Source organism: Rhinoderma darwinii, unplaced genomic scaffold (assembly GCF_050947455.1).
Source record: "Rhinoderma darwinii isolate aRhiDar2 unplaced genomic scaffold, aRhiDar2.hap1 Scaffold_999, whole genome shotgun sequence".
NCBI classification, from domain to species: Eukaryota; Metazoa; Chordata; class Amphibia; order Anura; family Rhinodermatidae; genus Rhinoderma; species Rhinoderma darwinii.
Genome location: NW_027464573.1, coordinates 28,053 through 40,275, shown reverse-complemented (window position 1 = coordinate 40,275; position 12,223 = coordinate 28,053). Strand labels below are relative to the sequence as shown.

Genomic DNA, 12,223 nt, shown 5'->3' with positions numbered 1-12,223 from the left:
ATTATTTCAACACCTGTTGGACAATGCATGAGTGATAATGAGCTCATTGATTAAATGCAATTAATGAATAGATTGCCACCTCTTGTTGTGTGTCGTCTGTGTTTCTGTGTTTCCGGCATTTCACATTGGAACACCTCATTCACCTTCCTTGTCTTCTCTCCGCCCTCCCTTTTAGGTAAGTTAAAGAGCTGCACCTGAGCCAGCCACTGATTGATTGATTGATTGATTGATTGATTGATTGATTGATTGATTGATGCAGCACAACAGTCAAATAGTGGAGTGGAGTAGGGGAACAGCAAACAGCCAATAAAGCAGCCCGCCCGCTCGCCTGCCCGCCACAATGGACCTACCTGTGTACACTAGATGGATGTGATGGAATGTACTGTCGTCCCTACATTTCAAGAAGAAGTAAGAATTGCAGTTGCAACAAAGCCTTGCTTGCCTACAAAGAGAGCAGCAATTTGGATTTGTTACTATGTTACCTAGAAGAATAACAAACTGTGCAAGGATGGAGGTTGTAGGAGCAAGGAGAAGTTGTCTGTAAAGTTGGTGGATGCCTATTTTCCATTTTGCAGTCCCTTGTCTCCCTCTTGTGGCCTCCTGGAGGCAACTAGCTGTGCAAAAAAAAGACAGCCTGGCGGCCGGCTGTTGCAGTGTTGCCCTCTCAGGCAACACTGAGTGACTGACTGAGCCTCACCGTCTTATATAAAGTTCAGACGGAACTTTGCACGTGTCATAGTGGAGCCCTCAGGATTCCAGAGCCAGCTTTCTGACATCATAATGGGGCCTCAGAGATAAAAGCCTGGGCCCAGGCAGTGTTGGTCAGTGCTGCTCAGCAGGCAGCACTGGACTGGACTGGATTACAGCTGATACAAGGTGTGAAGGAACAAGGGGTGGCTGTGGGCATGCACTTGCTGCCGCTGCCAGTGTTTATCTGCATGGCAGCAGGGCATTTGGGCGTTGCCAGGAAGGCGTTTTTATGTAGATTCCTCCTCTTTCAGCACTGCATTGTGGTGCAAGCAAAAGAAGCAAATCCTGTCTGGCTTCCTCTCCGGCCTTTATTCACCTCCCGTGTAGCTGTGAGTGTGTGAGCCTGCAGGGCCCCATGGAATTGCCTAGAAGTAGGCTGAATCGCTGCAAGGGCTGAACAGCAGTATCGGGCAGGCTCGGGCAACGCGCGGCCCGTTCGGGTTATCGCTTCTCGGCCTTTTGGCTAAGATCAAGTGTAGTATCTGTTCTTATCAGTTTAATATCTGATACGTCCCCTATCTGGGGACCATATATTAAATGGATTTTTAGAACAGGGAGATGGAAATAGAGCTTGCTCTGTCCACTCCACGCATTGACCTGGTATTGCAGTATTTCCAGGACCGGTGCACCCTTTCCTTATGTGTTGACTAAAAGCAGATTCCAAAAGTGTTTTTTGTCTTTGCTATTGTTTCTGTCTTTCTGAAGGGATCTCCCCTTTTAATCCCATTATTTCAACACCTGTTGGACAATGCATGAGTGATAATGAGCTCATTGATTAAATGCAATTAATGAATAGATTGCCACCTCTTGTTGTGTGTCGTCTGTGTTTCTGTGTTTCCGGCATTTCACATTGGAACACCTCATTCACCTTCCTTGTCTTCTCTCCGCCCTCCCTTTTAGGTAAGTAAAAGAGCTGCACCTGAGCCAGCCACTGATTAATTGATTGATTGATTGATTGATTGATTGATTGATTGATTGATTGATTGATTGATTGATTGATGCAGCACAACAGTCAAATAGTGGAGTGGAGTAGGGGAACAGCAAACAGCCAATAAAGCAGCCCGCCCGCTCGCCTGCCCGCCACAATGGACCTACCTGTGTACACTAGATGGATGTGATGGAATGTACTGTCGTCCCTACATTTCAAGAAGAAGTAAGAATTGCAGTTGCAACAAAGCCTTGCTTGCCTACAAAGAGAGCAGCAATTTGGATTTGTTACTATGTTACCTAGAAGAATAACAAACTGTGCAAGGATGGAGGTTGTAGGAGCAAGGAGAAGTTGTCTGTAAAGTTGGTGGATGCCTATTTTCCATTTTGCAGTCCCTTGTCTCCCTCTTGTGGCCTCCTGGAGGCAACTAGCTGTGCAAAAAAAAGACAGCCTGGCGGCCGGCTGTTGCAGTGTTGCCCTCTCAGGCAACACTGAGTGACTGACTGAGCCTCACCGTCTTATATAAAGTTCAGACGGAACTTTGCACGTGTCATAGTGGAGCCCTCACGATTCCAGAGCCAGCTTTCTGACATCATAATGGGGCCTCAGAGATAAAAGCCTGGGCCCAGGCAGTGTTGGTCAGTGCTGCTCAGCAGGCAGCACTGGACTGGACTGGATTACAGCTGATACAAGGTGTGAAGGAACAAGGGGTGGCTGTGGGCATGCACTTGCTGCCGCTGCCAGTGTGTATCTGCATGGCAGCAGGGCATTTGGGCGTTGCCAGGAAGGCGTTTTTATGTAGATTCCTCCTCTTTCAGCACTGCATTGTGGTGCAAGCAAAAGAAGCAAATCCTGTCTGGCTTCCTCTCCGGCCTTTATTCACCTCCCGTGTAGCTGTGAGTGTGTGAGCCTGCAGGGCCCCATGGAATTGCCTAGAAGTAGGCTGAATCGCTGCAAGGGCTGAACAGCAGTATCGGGCAGGCTCGGGCAACGCGCGGCCCGTTCGGGTTATCGCTTCTCGGCCTTTTGGCTAAGATCAAGTGTAGTATCTGTTCTTATCAGTTTAATATCTGATACGTCCCCTATCTGGGGACCATATATTAAATGGATTTTTAGAACAGGGAGATGGAAATAGAGCTTGCTCTGTCCACTCCACGCATTGACCTGGTATTGCAGTATTTCCAGGACCGGTGCACCCTTTCCTTATGTGTTGACTAAAAGCAGATTCCAAAAGTGTTTTTTGTCTTTGCTATTGTTTCTGTCTTTCTGAAGGGATCTCCCCTTTTAATCCCATTATTTCAACACCTGTTGGACAATGCATGAGTGATAATGAGCTCATTGATTAAATGCAATTAATGAATAGATTGCCACCTCTTGTTGTGTGTCGTCTGTGTTTCTGTGTTTCCGGCATTTCACATTGGAACACCTCATTCACCTTCCTTGTCTTCTCTCCGCCCTCCCTTTTAGGTAAGTTAAAGAGCTGCACCTGAGCCAGCCACTGATTGATTGATTGATTGATTGATTGATTGATTGATTGATTGATTGATGCAGCACAACAGTCAAATAGTGGAGTGGAGTAGGGGAACAGCAAACAGCCAATAAAGCAGCCCGCCCGCTCGCCTGCCCGCCACAATGGACCTACCTGTGTACACTAGATGGATGTGATGGAATGTACTGTCGTCCCTACATTTCAAGAAGAAGTAAGAATTGCAGTTGCAACAAAGCCTTGCTTGCCTACAAAGAGAGCAGCAATTTGGATTTGTTACTATGTTACCTAGAAGAATAACAAACTGTGCAAGGATTGAGGTTGTAGGAGCAAGGAGAAGTTGTCTGTAAAGTTGGTGGATGCCTATTTTCCATTTTGCAGTCCCTTGTCTCCCTCTTGTGGCCTCCTGGAGGCAACTAGCTGTGCAAAAAAAAGACAGCCTGGCGGCCGGCTGTTGCAGTGTTGCCCTCTCAGGCAACACTGAGTGACTGACTGAGCCTCACCGTCTTATATAAAGTTCAGACGGAACTTTGCACGTGTCATAGTGGAGCCCTCACGATTCCAGAGCCAGCTTTCTGACATCATAATGGGGCCTCAGAGATAAAAGCCTGGGCCCAGGCAGTGTTGGTCAGTGCTGCTCAGCAGGCAGCACTGGACTGGACTGGATTACAGCTGATACAAGGTGTGAAGGAACAAGGGGTGGCTGTGGGCATGCACTTGCTGCCGCTGCCAGTGTTTATCTGCATGGCAGCAGGGCATTTGGGCGTTGCCAGGAAGGCGTTTTTATGTAGATTCCTCCTCTTTCAGCACTGCATTGTGGTGCAAGCAAAAGAAGCAAATCCTGTCTGGCTTCCTCTCCGGCCTTTATTCACCTCCCGTGTAGCTGTGAGTGTGTGAGCCTGCAGGGCCCCATGGAATTGCCTAGAAGTAGGCTGAATCGCTGCAAGGGCTGAACAGCAGTATCGGGCAGGCTCGGGCAACGCGCGGCCCGTTCGGGTTATCGCTTCTCGGCCTTTTGGCTAAGATCAAGTGTAGTATCTGTTCTTATCAGTTTAATATCTGATACGTCCCCTATCTGGGGACCATATATTAAATGGATTTTTAGAACAGGGAGATGGAAATAGAGCTTGCTCTGTCCACTCCACGCATTGACCTGGTATTGCAGTATTTCCAGGACCGGTGCACCCTTTCCTTATGTGTTGACTAAAAGCAGATTCCAAAAGTGTTTTTTGTCTTTGCTATTGTTTCTGTCTTTCTGAAGGGATCTCCCCTTTTAATCCCATTATTTCAACACCTGTTGGACAATGCATGAGTGATAATGAGCTCATTGATTAAATGCAATTAATGAATAGATTGCCACCTCTTGTTGTGTGTCGTCTGTGTTTCTGTGTTTCCGGCATTTCACATTGGAACACCTCATTCACCTTCCTTGTCTTCTCTCCGCCCTCCCTTTTAGGTAAGTTAAAGAGCTGCACCTGAGCCAGCCACTGATTGATTGATTGATTGATTGATTGATTGATTGATTGATGCAGCACAACAGTCAAATAGTGGAGTGGAGTAGGGGAACAGCAAACAGCCAATAAAGCAGCCCGCCCGCTCGCCTGCCCGCTACCTGTGTACACTAGATGGATGTGATGGAATGTACTGTCGTCCCTACATTTCAAGAAGAAGTAAGAATTGCAGTTGCAACAAAGCCTTGCTTGCCTACAAAGAGAGCAGCAATTTGGATTTGTTACTATGTTACCTAGAAGAATAACAAACTGTGCAAGGATGGAGGTTGTAGGAGCAAGGAGAAGTTGTCTGTAAAGTTGGTGGATGCCTATTTTCCATTTTGCAGTCCCTTGTCTCCCTCTTGTGGCCTCCTGGAGGCAACTAGCTGTGCAAAAAAAAGACAGCCTGGCGGCCGGCTGTTGCAGTGTTGCCCTCTCAGGCAACACTGAGTGACTGACTGAGCCTCACCGTCTTATATAAAGTTCAGACGGAACTTTGCACGTGTCATAGTGGAGCCCTCAGGATTCCAGAGCCAGCTTTCTGACATCATAATGGGGCCTCAGAGATAAAAGCCTGGGCCCAGGCAGTGTTGGTCAGTGCTGCTCAGCAGGCAGCACTGGACTGGACTGGATTACAGCTGATACAAGGTGTGAAGGAACAAGGGGTGGCTGTGGGCATGCACTTGCTGCCGCTGCCAGTGTTTATCTGCATGGCAGCAGGGCATTTGGGCGTTGCCAGGAAGGCGTTTTTATGTAGATTCCTCCTCTTTCAGCACTGCATTGTGGTGCAAGCAAAAGAAGCAAATCCTGTCTGGCTTCCTCTCCGGCCTTTATTCACCTCCCGTGTAGCTGTGAGTGTGTGAGCCTGCAGGGCCCCATGGAATTGCCTAGAAGTAGGCTGAATCGCTGCAAGGGCTGAACAGCAGTATCGGGCAGGCTCGGGCAACGCGCGGCCCGTTCGGGTTATCGCTTCTCGGCCTTTTGGCTAAGATCAAGTGTAGTATCTGTTCTTATCAGTTTAATATCTGATACGTCCCCTATCTGGGGACCATATATTAAATGGATTTTTAGAACAGGGAGATGGAAATAGAGCTTGCTCTGTCCACTCCACGCATTGACCTGGTATTGCAGTATTTCCAGGACCGGTGCACCCTTTCCTTATGTGTTGACTAAAAGCAGATTCCAAAAGTGTTTTTTGTCTTTGCTATTGTTTCTGTCTTTCTGAAGGGATCTCCCCTTTTAATCCCATTATTTCAACACCTGTTGGACAATGCATGAGTGATAATGAGCTCATTGATTAAATGCAATTAATGAATAGATTGCCACCTCTTGTTGTGTGTCGTCTGTGTTTCTGTGTTTCCGGCATTTCACATTGGAACACCTCATTCACCTTCCTTGTCTTCTCTCCGCCCTCCCTTTTAGGTAAGTTAAAGAGCTGCACCTGAGCCAGCCACTGATTGATTGATTGATTGATTGATTGATTGATTGATTGATTGATTGATTGATTGATTGATTGATTGATGCAGCACAACAGTCAAATAGTGGAGTGGAGTAGGGGAACAGCAAACAGCCAATAAAGCAGCCCGCCCGCTCGCCTGCCCGCCACAATGGACCTACCTGTGTACACTAGATGGATGTGATGGAATGTACTGTCGTCCCTACATTTCAAGAAGAAGTAAGAATTGCAGTTGCAACAAAGCCTTGCTTGCCTACAAAGAGAGCAGCAATTTGGATTTGTTACTATGTTACCTAGAAGAATAACAAACTGTGCAAGGATGGAGGTTGTAGGAGCAAGGAGAAGTTGTCTGTAAAGTTGGTGGATGCCTATTTTCCATTTTGCAGTCCCTTGTCTCCCTCTTGTGGCCTCCTGGAGGCAACTAGCTGTGCAAAAAAAAAGACAGCCTGGCGGCCGGCTGTTGCAGTGTTGCCCTCTCAGGCAACACTGAGTGACTGACTGAGCCTCACCGTCTTATATAAAGTTCAGACGGAACTTTGCACGTGTCATAGTGGAGCCCTCAGGATTCCAGAGCCAGCTTTCTGACATCATAATGGGGCCTCAGAGATAAAAGCCTGGGCCCAGGCAGTGTTGGTCAGTGCTGCTCAGCAGGCAGCACTGGACTGGACTGGATTACAGCTGATACAAGGTGTGAAGGAACAAGGGGTGGCTGTGGGCATGCACTTGCTGCCGCTGCCAGTGTTTATCTGCATGGCAGCAGGGCATTTGGGCGTTGCCAGGAAGGCGTTTTTATGTAGATTCCTCCTCTTTCAGCACTGCATTGTGGTGCAAGCAAAAGAAGCAAATCCTGTCTGGCTTCCTCTCCGGCCTTTATTCACCTCCCGTGTAGCTGTGAGTGTGTGAGCCTGCAGGGCCCCATGGAATTGCCTAGAAGTAGGCTGAATCGCTGCAAGGGCTGAACAGCAGTATCGGGCAGGCTCGGGCAACGCGCGGCCCGTTCGGGTTATCGCTTCTCGGCCTTTTGGCTAAGATCAAGTGTAGTATCTGTTCTTATCAGTTTAATATCTGATACGTCCCCTATCTGGGGACCATATATTAAATGGATTTTTAGAACAGGGAGATGGAAATAGAGCTTGCTCTGTCCACTCCACGCATTGACCTGGTATTGCAGTATTTCCAGGACCGGTGCACCCTTTCCTTATGTGTTGACTAAAAGCAGATTCCAAAAGTGTTTTTTGTCTTTGCTATTGTTTCTGTCTTTCTGAAGGGATCTCCCCTTTTAATCCCATTATTTCAACACCTGTTGGACAATGCATGAGTGATAATGAGCTCATTGATTAAATGCAATTAATGAATAGATTGCCACCTCTTGTTGTGTGTCGTCTGTGTTTCTGTGTTTCCGGCATTTCACATTGGAACACCTCATTCACCTTCCTTGTCTTCTCTCCGCCCTCCCTTTTAGGTAAGTTAAAGAGCTGCACCTGAGCCAGCCACTGATTGATTGATTGATTGATTGATTGATTGATTGATTGATTGATTGATTGATTGATGCAGCACAACAGTCAAATAGTGGAGTGGAGTAGGGGAACAGCAAACAGCCAATAAAGCAGCCCGCCCGCTCGCCTGCCCGCCACAATGGACCTACCTGTGTACACTAGATGGATGTGATGGAATGTACTGTCGTCCCTACATTTCAAGAAGAAGTAAGAATTGCAGTTGCAACAAAGCCTTGCTTGCCTACAAAGAGAGCAGCAATTTGGATTTGTTACTATGTTACCTAGAAGAATAACAAACTGTGCAAGGATGGAGGTTGTAGGAGCAAGGAGAAGTTGTCTGTAAAGTTGGTGGATGCCTATTTTCCATTTTGCAGTCCCTTGTCTCCCTCTTGTGGCCTCCTGGAGGCAACAAGCTGTACAAAAAAAAGACAGCCTGGCGGCCGGCTGTTGCAGTGTTGCCCTCTCAGGCAACACTGAGTGACTGACTGAGCCTCACCGTCTTATATAAAGTTCAGACGGAACTTTGCACGTCTCATAGTGGAGCCCTCAGGATTCCAGAGCCAGCTTTCTGACATCATAATGGGGCCTCAGAGATAAAAGCCTGGGCCCAGGCAGTATTGGTCAGTGCTGCTCAGCAGGCAGCACTGGACTGGACTGGATTACAGCTGATACAAGGTGTGAAGGAACAAGGGGTGGCTGTGGGCATGCACTTGCTGCCGCTGCCAGTGTTTATCTGCATGGCAGCAGGGCATTTGGGCGTTGCCAGGAAGGCGTTTTTATGTAGATTCCTCCTCTTTCAGCACTGCATTGTGGTGCAAGCAAAAGAAGCAAATCCTGTCTGGCTTCCTCTCCGGCCTTTATTCACCTCCCGTGTAGCTGTGAGTGTGTGAGCCTGCAGGGCCCCATGGAATTGCCTAGAAGTAGGCTGAATCGCTGCAAGGGCTGAACAGCAGTATCGGGCAGGCTCGGGCAACGCGCGGCCCGTTCGGGTTATCGCTTCTCGGCCTTTTGGCTAAGATCAAGTGTAGTATCTGTTCTTATCAGTTTAATATCTGATACGTCCCCTATCTGGGGACCATATATTAAATGGATTTTTAGAACAGGGAGATGGAAATAGAGCTTGCTCTGTCCACTCCACGCATTGACCTGGTATTGCAGTATTTCCAGGACCGGTGCACCCTTTCCTTATGTGTTGACTAAAAGCAGATTCCAAAAGTGTTTTTTGTCTTTGCTATTGTTTCTGTCTTTCTGAAGGGATCTCCCCTTTTAATCCCATTATTTCAACACCTGTTGGACAATGCATGAGTGATAATGAGCTCATTGATTAAATGCAATTAATGAATAGATTGCCACCTCTTGTTGTGTGTCGTCTGTGTTTCTGTGTTTCCGGCATTTCACATTGGAACACCTCATTCACCTTCCTTGTCTTCTCTCCGCCCTCCCTTTTAGGTAAGTTAAAGAGCTGCACCTGAGCCAGCCACTGATTGATTGATTGATTGATTGATTGATTGATTGATTGATTGATTGATTGATTGATGCAGCACAACAGTCAAATAGTGGAGTGGAGTAGGGGAACAGCAAACAGCCAATAAAGCAGCCCGCCCGCTCGCCTGCCCGCCACAATGGACCTACCTGTGTACACTAGATGGATGTGATGGAATGTACTGTCGTCCCTACATTTCAAGAAGAAGTAAGAATTGCAGTTGCAACAAAGCCTTGCTTGCCTACAAAGAGAGCAGCAATTTGGATTTGTTACTATGTTACCTAGAAGAATAACAAACTGTGCAAGGATGGAGGTTGTAGGAGCAAGGAGAAGTTGTCTGTAAAGTTGGTGGATGCCTATTTTCCATTTTGCAGTCCCTTGTCTCCCTCTTGTGGCCTCCTGGAGGCAACTAGCTGTGCAAAAAAAAGACAGCCTGGCGGCCGGCTGTTGCAGTGTTGCCCTCTCAGGCAACACTGAGTGACTGACTGAGCCTCACCGTCTTATATAAAGTTCAGACGGAACTTTGCACGTGTCATAGTGGAGCCCTCAGGATTCCAGAGCCAGCTTTCTGACATCATAATGGGGCCTCAGAGATAAAAGCCTGGGCCCAGGCAGTGTTGGTCAGTGCTGCTCAGCAGGCAGCACTGGACTGGACTGGATTACAGCTGATACAAGGTGTGAAGGAACAAGGGGTGGCTGTGGGCATGCACTTGCTGCCGCTGCCAGTGTTTATCTGCATGGCAGCAGGGCATTTGGGCGTTGCCAGGAAGGCGTTTTTATGTAGATTCCTCCTCTTTCAGCACTGCATTGTGGTGCAAGCAAAAGAAGCAAATCCTGTCTGGCTTCCTCTCCGGCCTTTATTCACCTCCCGTGTAGCTGTGAGTGTGTGAGCCTGCAGGGCCCCATGGAATTGCCTAGAAGTAGGCTGAATCGCTTGCAAGGGCTGAACAGCAGTATCGGGCAGGCTCGGGCAACGCGCGGCCCGTTCGGGTTATCGCTTCTCGGCCTTTTGGCTAAGATCAAGTGTAGTATCTGTTCTTATCAGTTTAATATCTGATACGTCCCCTATCTGGGGACCATATATTAAATGGATTTTTAGAACAGGGAGATGGAAATAGAGCTTGCTCTGTCCACTCCACGCATTGACCTGGTATTGCAGTATTTCCAGGACCGGTGCACCCTTTCCTTATGTGTTGACTAAAAGCAGATTCCAAAAGTGTTTTTTGTCTTTGCTATTGTTTCTGTCTTTCTGAAGGGATCTCCCCTTTTAATCCCATTATTTCAACACCTGTTGGACAATGCATGAGTGATAATGAGCTCATTGATTAAATGCAATTAATGAATAGATTGCCACCTCTTGTTGTGTGTCGTCTGTGTTTCTGTGTTTCCGGCATTTCACATTGGAACACCTCATTCACCTTCCTTGTCTTCTCTCCGCCCTCCCTTTTAGGTAAGTAAAAGAGCTGCACCTGAGCCAGCCACTGATTGATTGATTGATTGATTGATTGATTGATTGATTGATTGATTGATGCAGCACAACAGTCAAATAGTGGAGTGGAGTAGGGGAACAGCAAACAGCCAATAAAGCAGCCCGCCCGCTCGCCTGCCCGCCACAATGGACCTACCTGTGTACACTAGATGGATGTGATGGAATGTACTGTCGTCCCTACATTTCAAGAAGAAGTAAGAATTGCAGTTGCAACAAAGCCTTGCTTGCCTACAAAGAGAGCAGCAATTTGGATTTGTTACTATGTTACCTAGAAGAATAACAAACTGTGCAAGGATGGAGGTTGTAGGAGCAAGGAGAAGTTGTCTGTAAAGTTGGTGGATGCCTATTTTCCATTTTGCAGTCCCTTGTCTCCCTCTTGTGGCCTCCTGGAGGCAACTAGCTGTGCAAAAAAAAGACAGCCTGGCGGCCGGCTGTTGCAGTGTTGCCCTCTCAGGCAACACTGAGTGACTGACTGAGCCTCACCGTCTTATATAAAGTTCAGACGGAACTTTGCACGTGTCATAGTGGAGCCCTCAGGATTCCAGAGCCAGCTTTCTGACATCATAATGGGGCCTCAGAGATAAAAGCCTGGGCCCAGGCAGTGTTGGTCAGTGCTGCTCAGCAGGCAGCACTGGACTGGACTGGATTACAGCTGATACAAGGTGTGAAGGAACAAGGGGTGGCTGTGGGCATGCACTTGCTGCCGCTGCCAGTGTTTATCTGCATGGCAGCAGGGCATTTGGGCGTTGCCAGGAAGGCGTTTTTATGTAGATTCCTCCTCTTTCAGCACTGCATTGTGGTGCAAGCAAAAGAAGCAAATCCTGTCTGGCTTCCTCTCCGGCCTTTATTCACCTCCCGTGTAGCTGTGAGTGTGTGAGCCTGCAGGGCCCCATGGAATTGCCTAGAAGTAGGCTGAATCGCTGCAAGGGCTGAACAGCAGTATCGGGCAGGCTCGGGCAACGCGCGGCCCGTTCGGGTTATCGCTTCTCGGCCTTTTGGCTAAGATCAAGTGTAGTATCTGTTCTTATCAGTTTAATATCTGATACGTCCCCTATCTGGGGACCATATATTAAATGGATTTTTAGAACAGGGAGATGGAAATAGAGCTTGCTCTGTCCACTCCACGCATTGACCTGGTATTGCAGTATTTCCAGGACCGGTGCACCCTTTCCTTATGTGTTGACTAAAAGCAGATTCCAAAAGTGTTTTTTGTCTTTGCTATTGTTTCTGTCTTTCTGAAGGGATCTCCCCTTTTAATCCCATTATTTCAACACCTGTTGGACAATGCATGAGTGATAATGAGCTCATTGATTAAATGCAATTAATGAATAGATTGCCACCTCTTGTTGTGTGTCGTCTGTGTTTCTGTGTTTCCGGCATTTCACATTGGAACACCTCATTCACCTTCCTTGTCTTCTCTCCGCCCTCCCTTTTAGGTAAGTTAAAGAGCTGCACCTGAGCCAGCCACTGATTGATTGATTGATTGATTGATTGATTGATTGATTGATTGATTGATTGATTGATGCAGCACAACAGTCAAATAGTGGAGTGGAGTAGGGGAACAGCAAACAGCCAATAAAGAAGCCCGCCCGCTCGCCTGCCCGCCACAATGGACCTACCTGTGTACACTAGATGGATGTGATGG

At 47.6% G+C, this 12,223-nt stretch overlaps 8 non-coding genes across 8 annotated transcripts; all 8 read left to right on the top strand.

The window, feature by feature from the left end:
• The first annotated feature begins 1,193 nt into the window (after positions 1 to 1,193).
• Positions 1,194 to 1,384, top strand: LOC142735437 (U2 spliceosomal RNA). The gene has a single exon (XR_012880519.1). It is a non-coding gene; the product is annotated as a U2 spliceosomal RNA (small nuclear RNA).
• Positions 1,385 to 2,688: 1,304 nt separating this feature from the next.
• On the top strand, positions 2,689 to 2,879 carry LOC142735435 (U2 spliceosomal RNA). The gene has a single exon (XR_012880517.1). It is a non-coding gene; the product is annotated as a U2 spliceosomal RNA (small nuclear RNA).
• Positions 2,880 to 4,163: 1,284 nt separating this feature from the next.
• On the top strand, positions 4,164 to 4,354 carry LOC142735434 (U2 spliceosomal RNA). The gene has a single exon (XR_012880516.1). It is a non-coding gene; the product is annotated as a U2 spliceosomal RNA (small nuclear RNA).
• A 1,265-nt stretch (positions 4,355 to 5,619) lies between these two features.
• LOC142735433 (U2 spliceosomal RNA) lies at positions 5,620 to 5,810 on the top strand. Its single transcript, XR_012880515.1, has one exon. It is a non-coding gene; the product is annotated as a U2 spliceosomal RNA (small nuclear RNA).
• Positions 5,811 to 7,115: 1,305 nt separating this feature from the next.
• On the top strand, positions 7,116 to 7,306 carry LOC142735432 (U2 spliceosomal RNA). The gene has a single exon (XR_012880514.1). It is a non-coding gene; the product is annotated as a U2 spliceosomal RNA (small nuclear RNA).
• A 1,292-nt stretch (positions 7,307 to 8,598) lies between these two features.
• Positions 8,599 to 8,789, top strand: LOC142735431 (U2 spliceosomal RNA). Its single transcript, XR_012880513.1, has one exon. It is a non-coding gene; the product is annotated as a U2 spliceosomal RNA (small nuclear RNA).
• Positions 8,790 to 10,082: 1,293 nt separating this feature from the next.
• LOC142735429 (U2 spliceosomal RNA) lies at positions 10,083 to 10,273 on the top strand. Its single transcript, XR_012880512.1, has one exon. It is a non-coding gene; the product is annotated as a U2 spliceosomal RNA (small nuclear RNA).
• A 1,284-nt stretch (positions 10,274 to 11,557) lies between these two features.
• On the top strand, positions 11,558 to 11,748 carry LOC142735428 (U2 spliceosomal RNA). The gene has a single exon (XR_012880511.1). It is a non-coding gene; the product is annotated as a U2 spliceosomal RNA (small nuclear RNA).
• Positions 11,749 to 12,223: the final 475 nt, after the last annotated feature.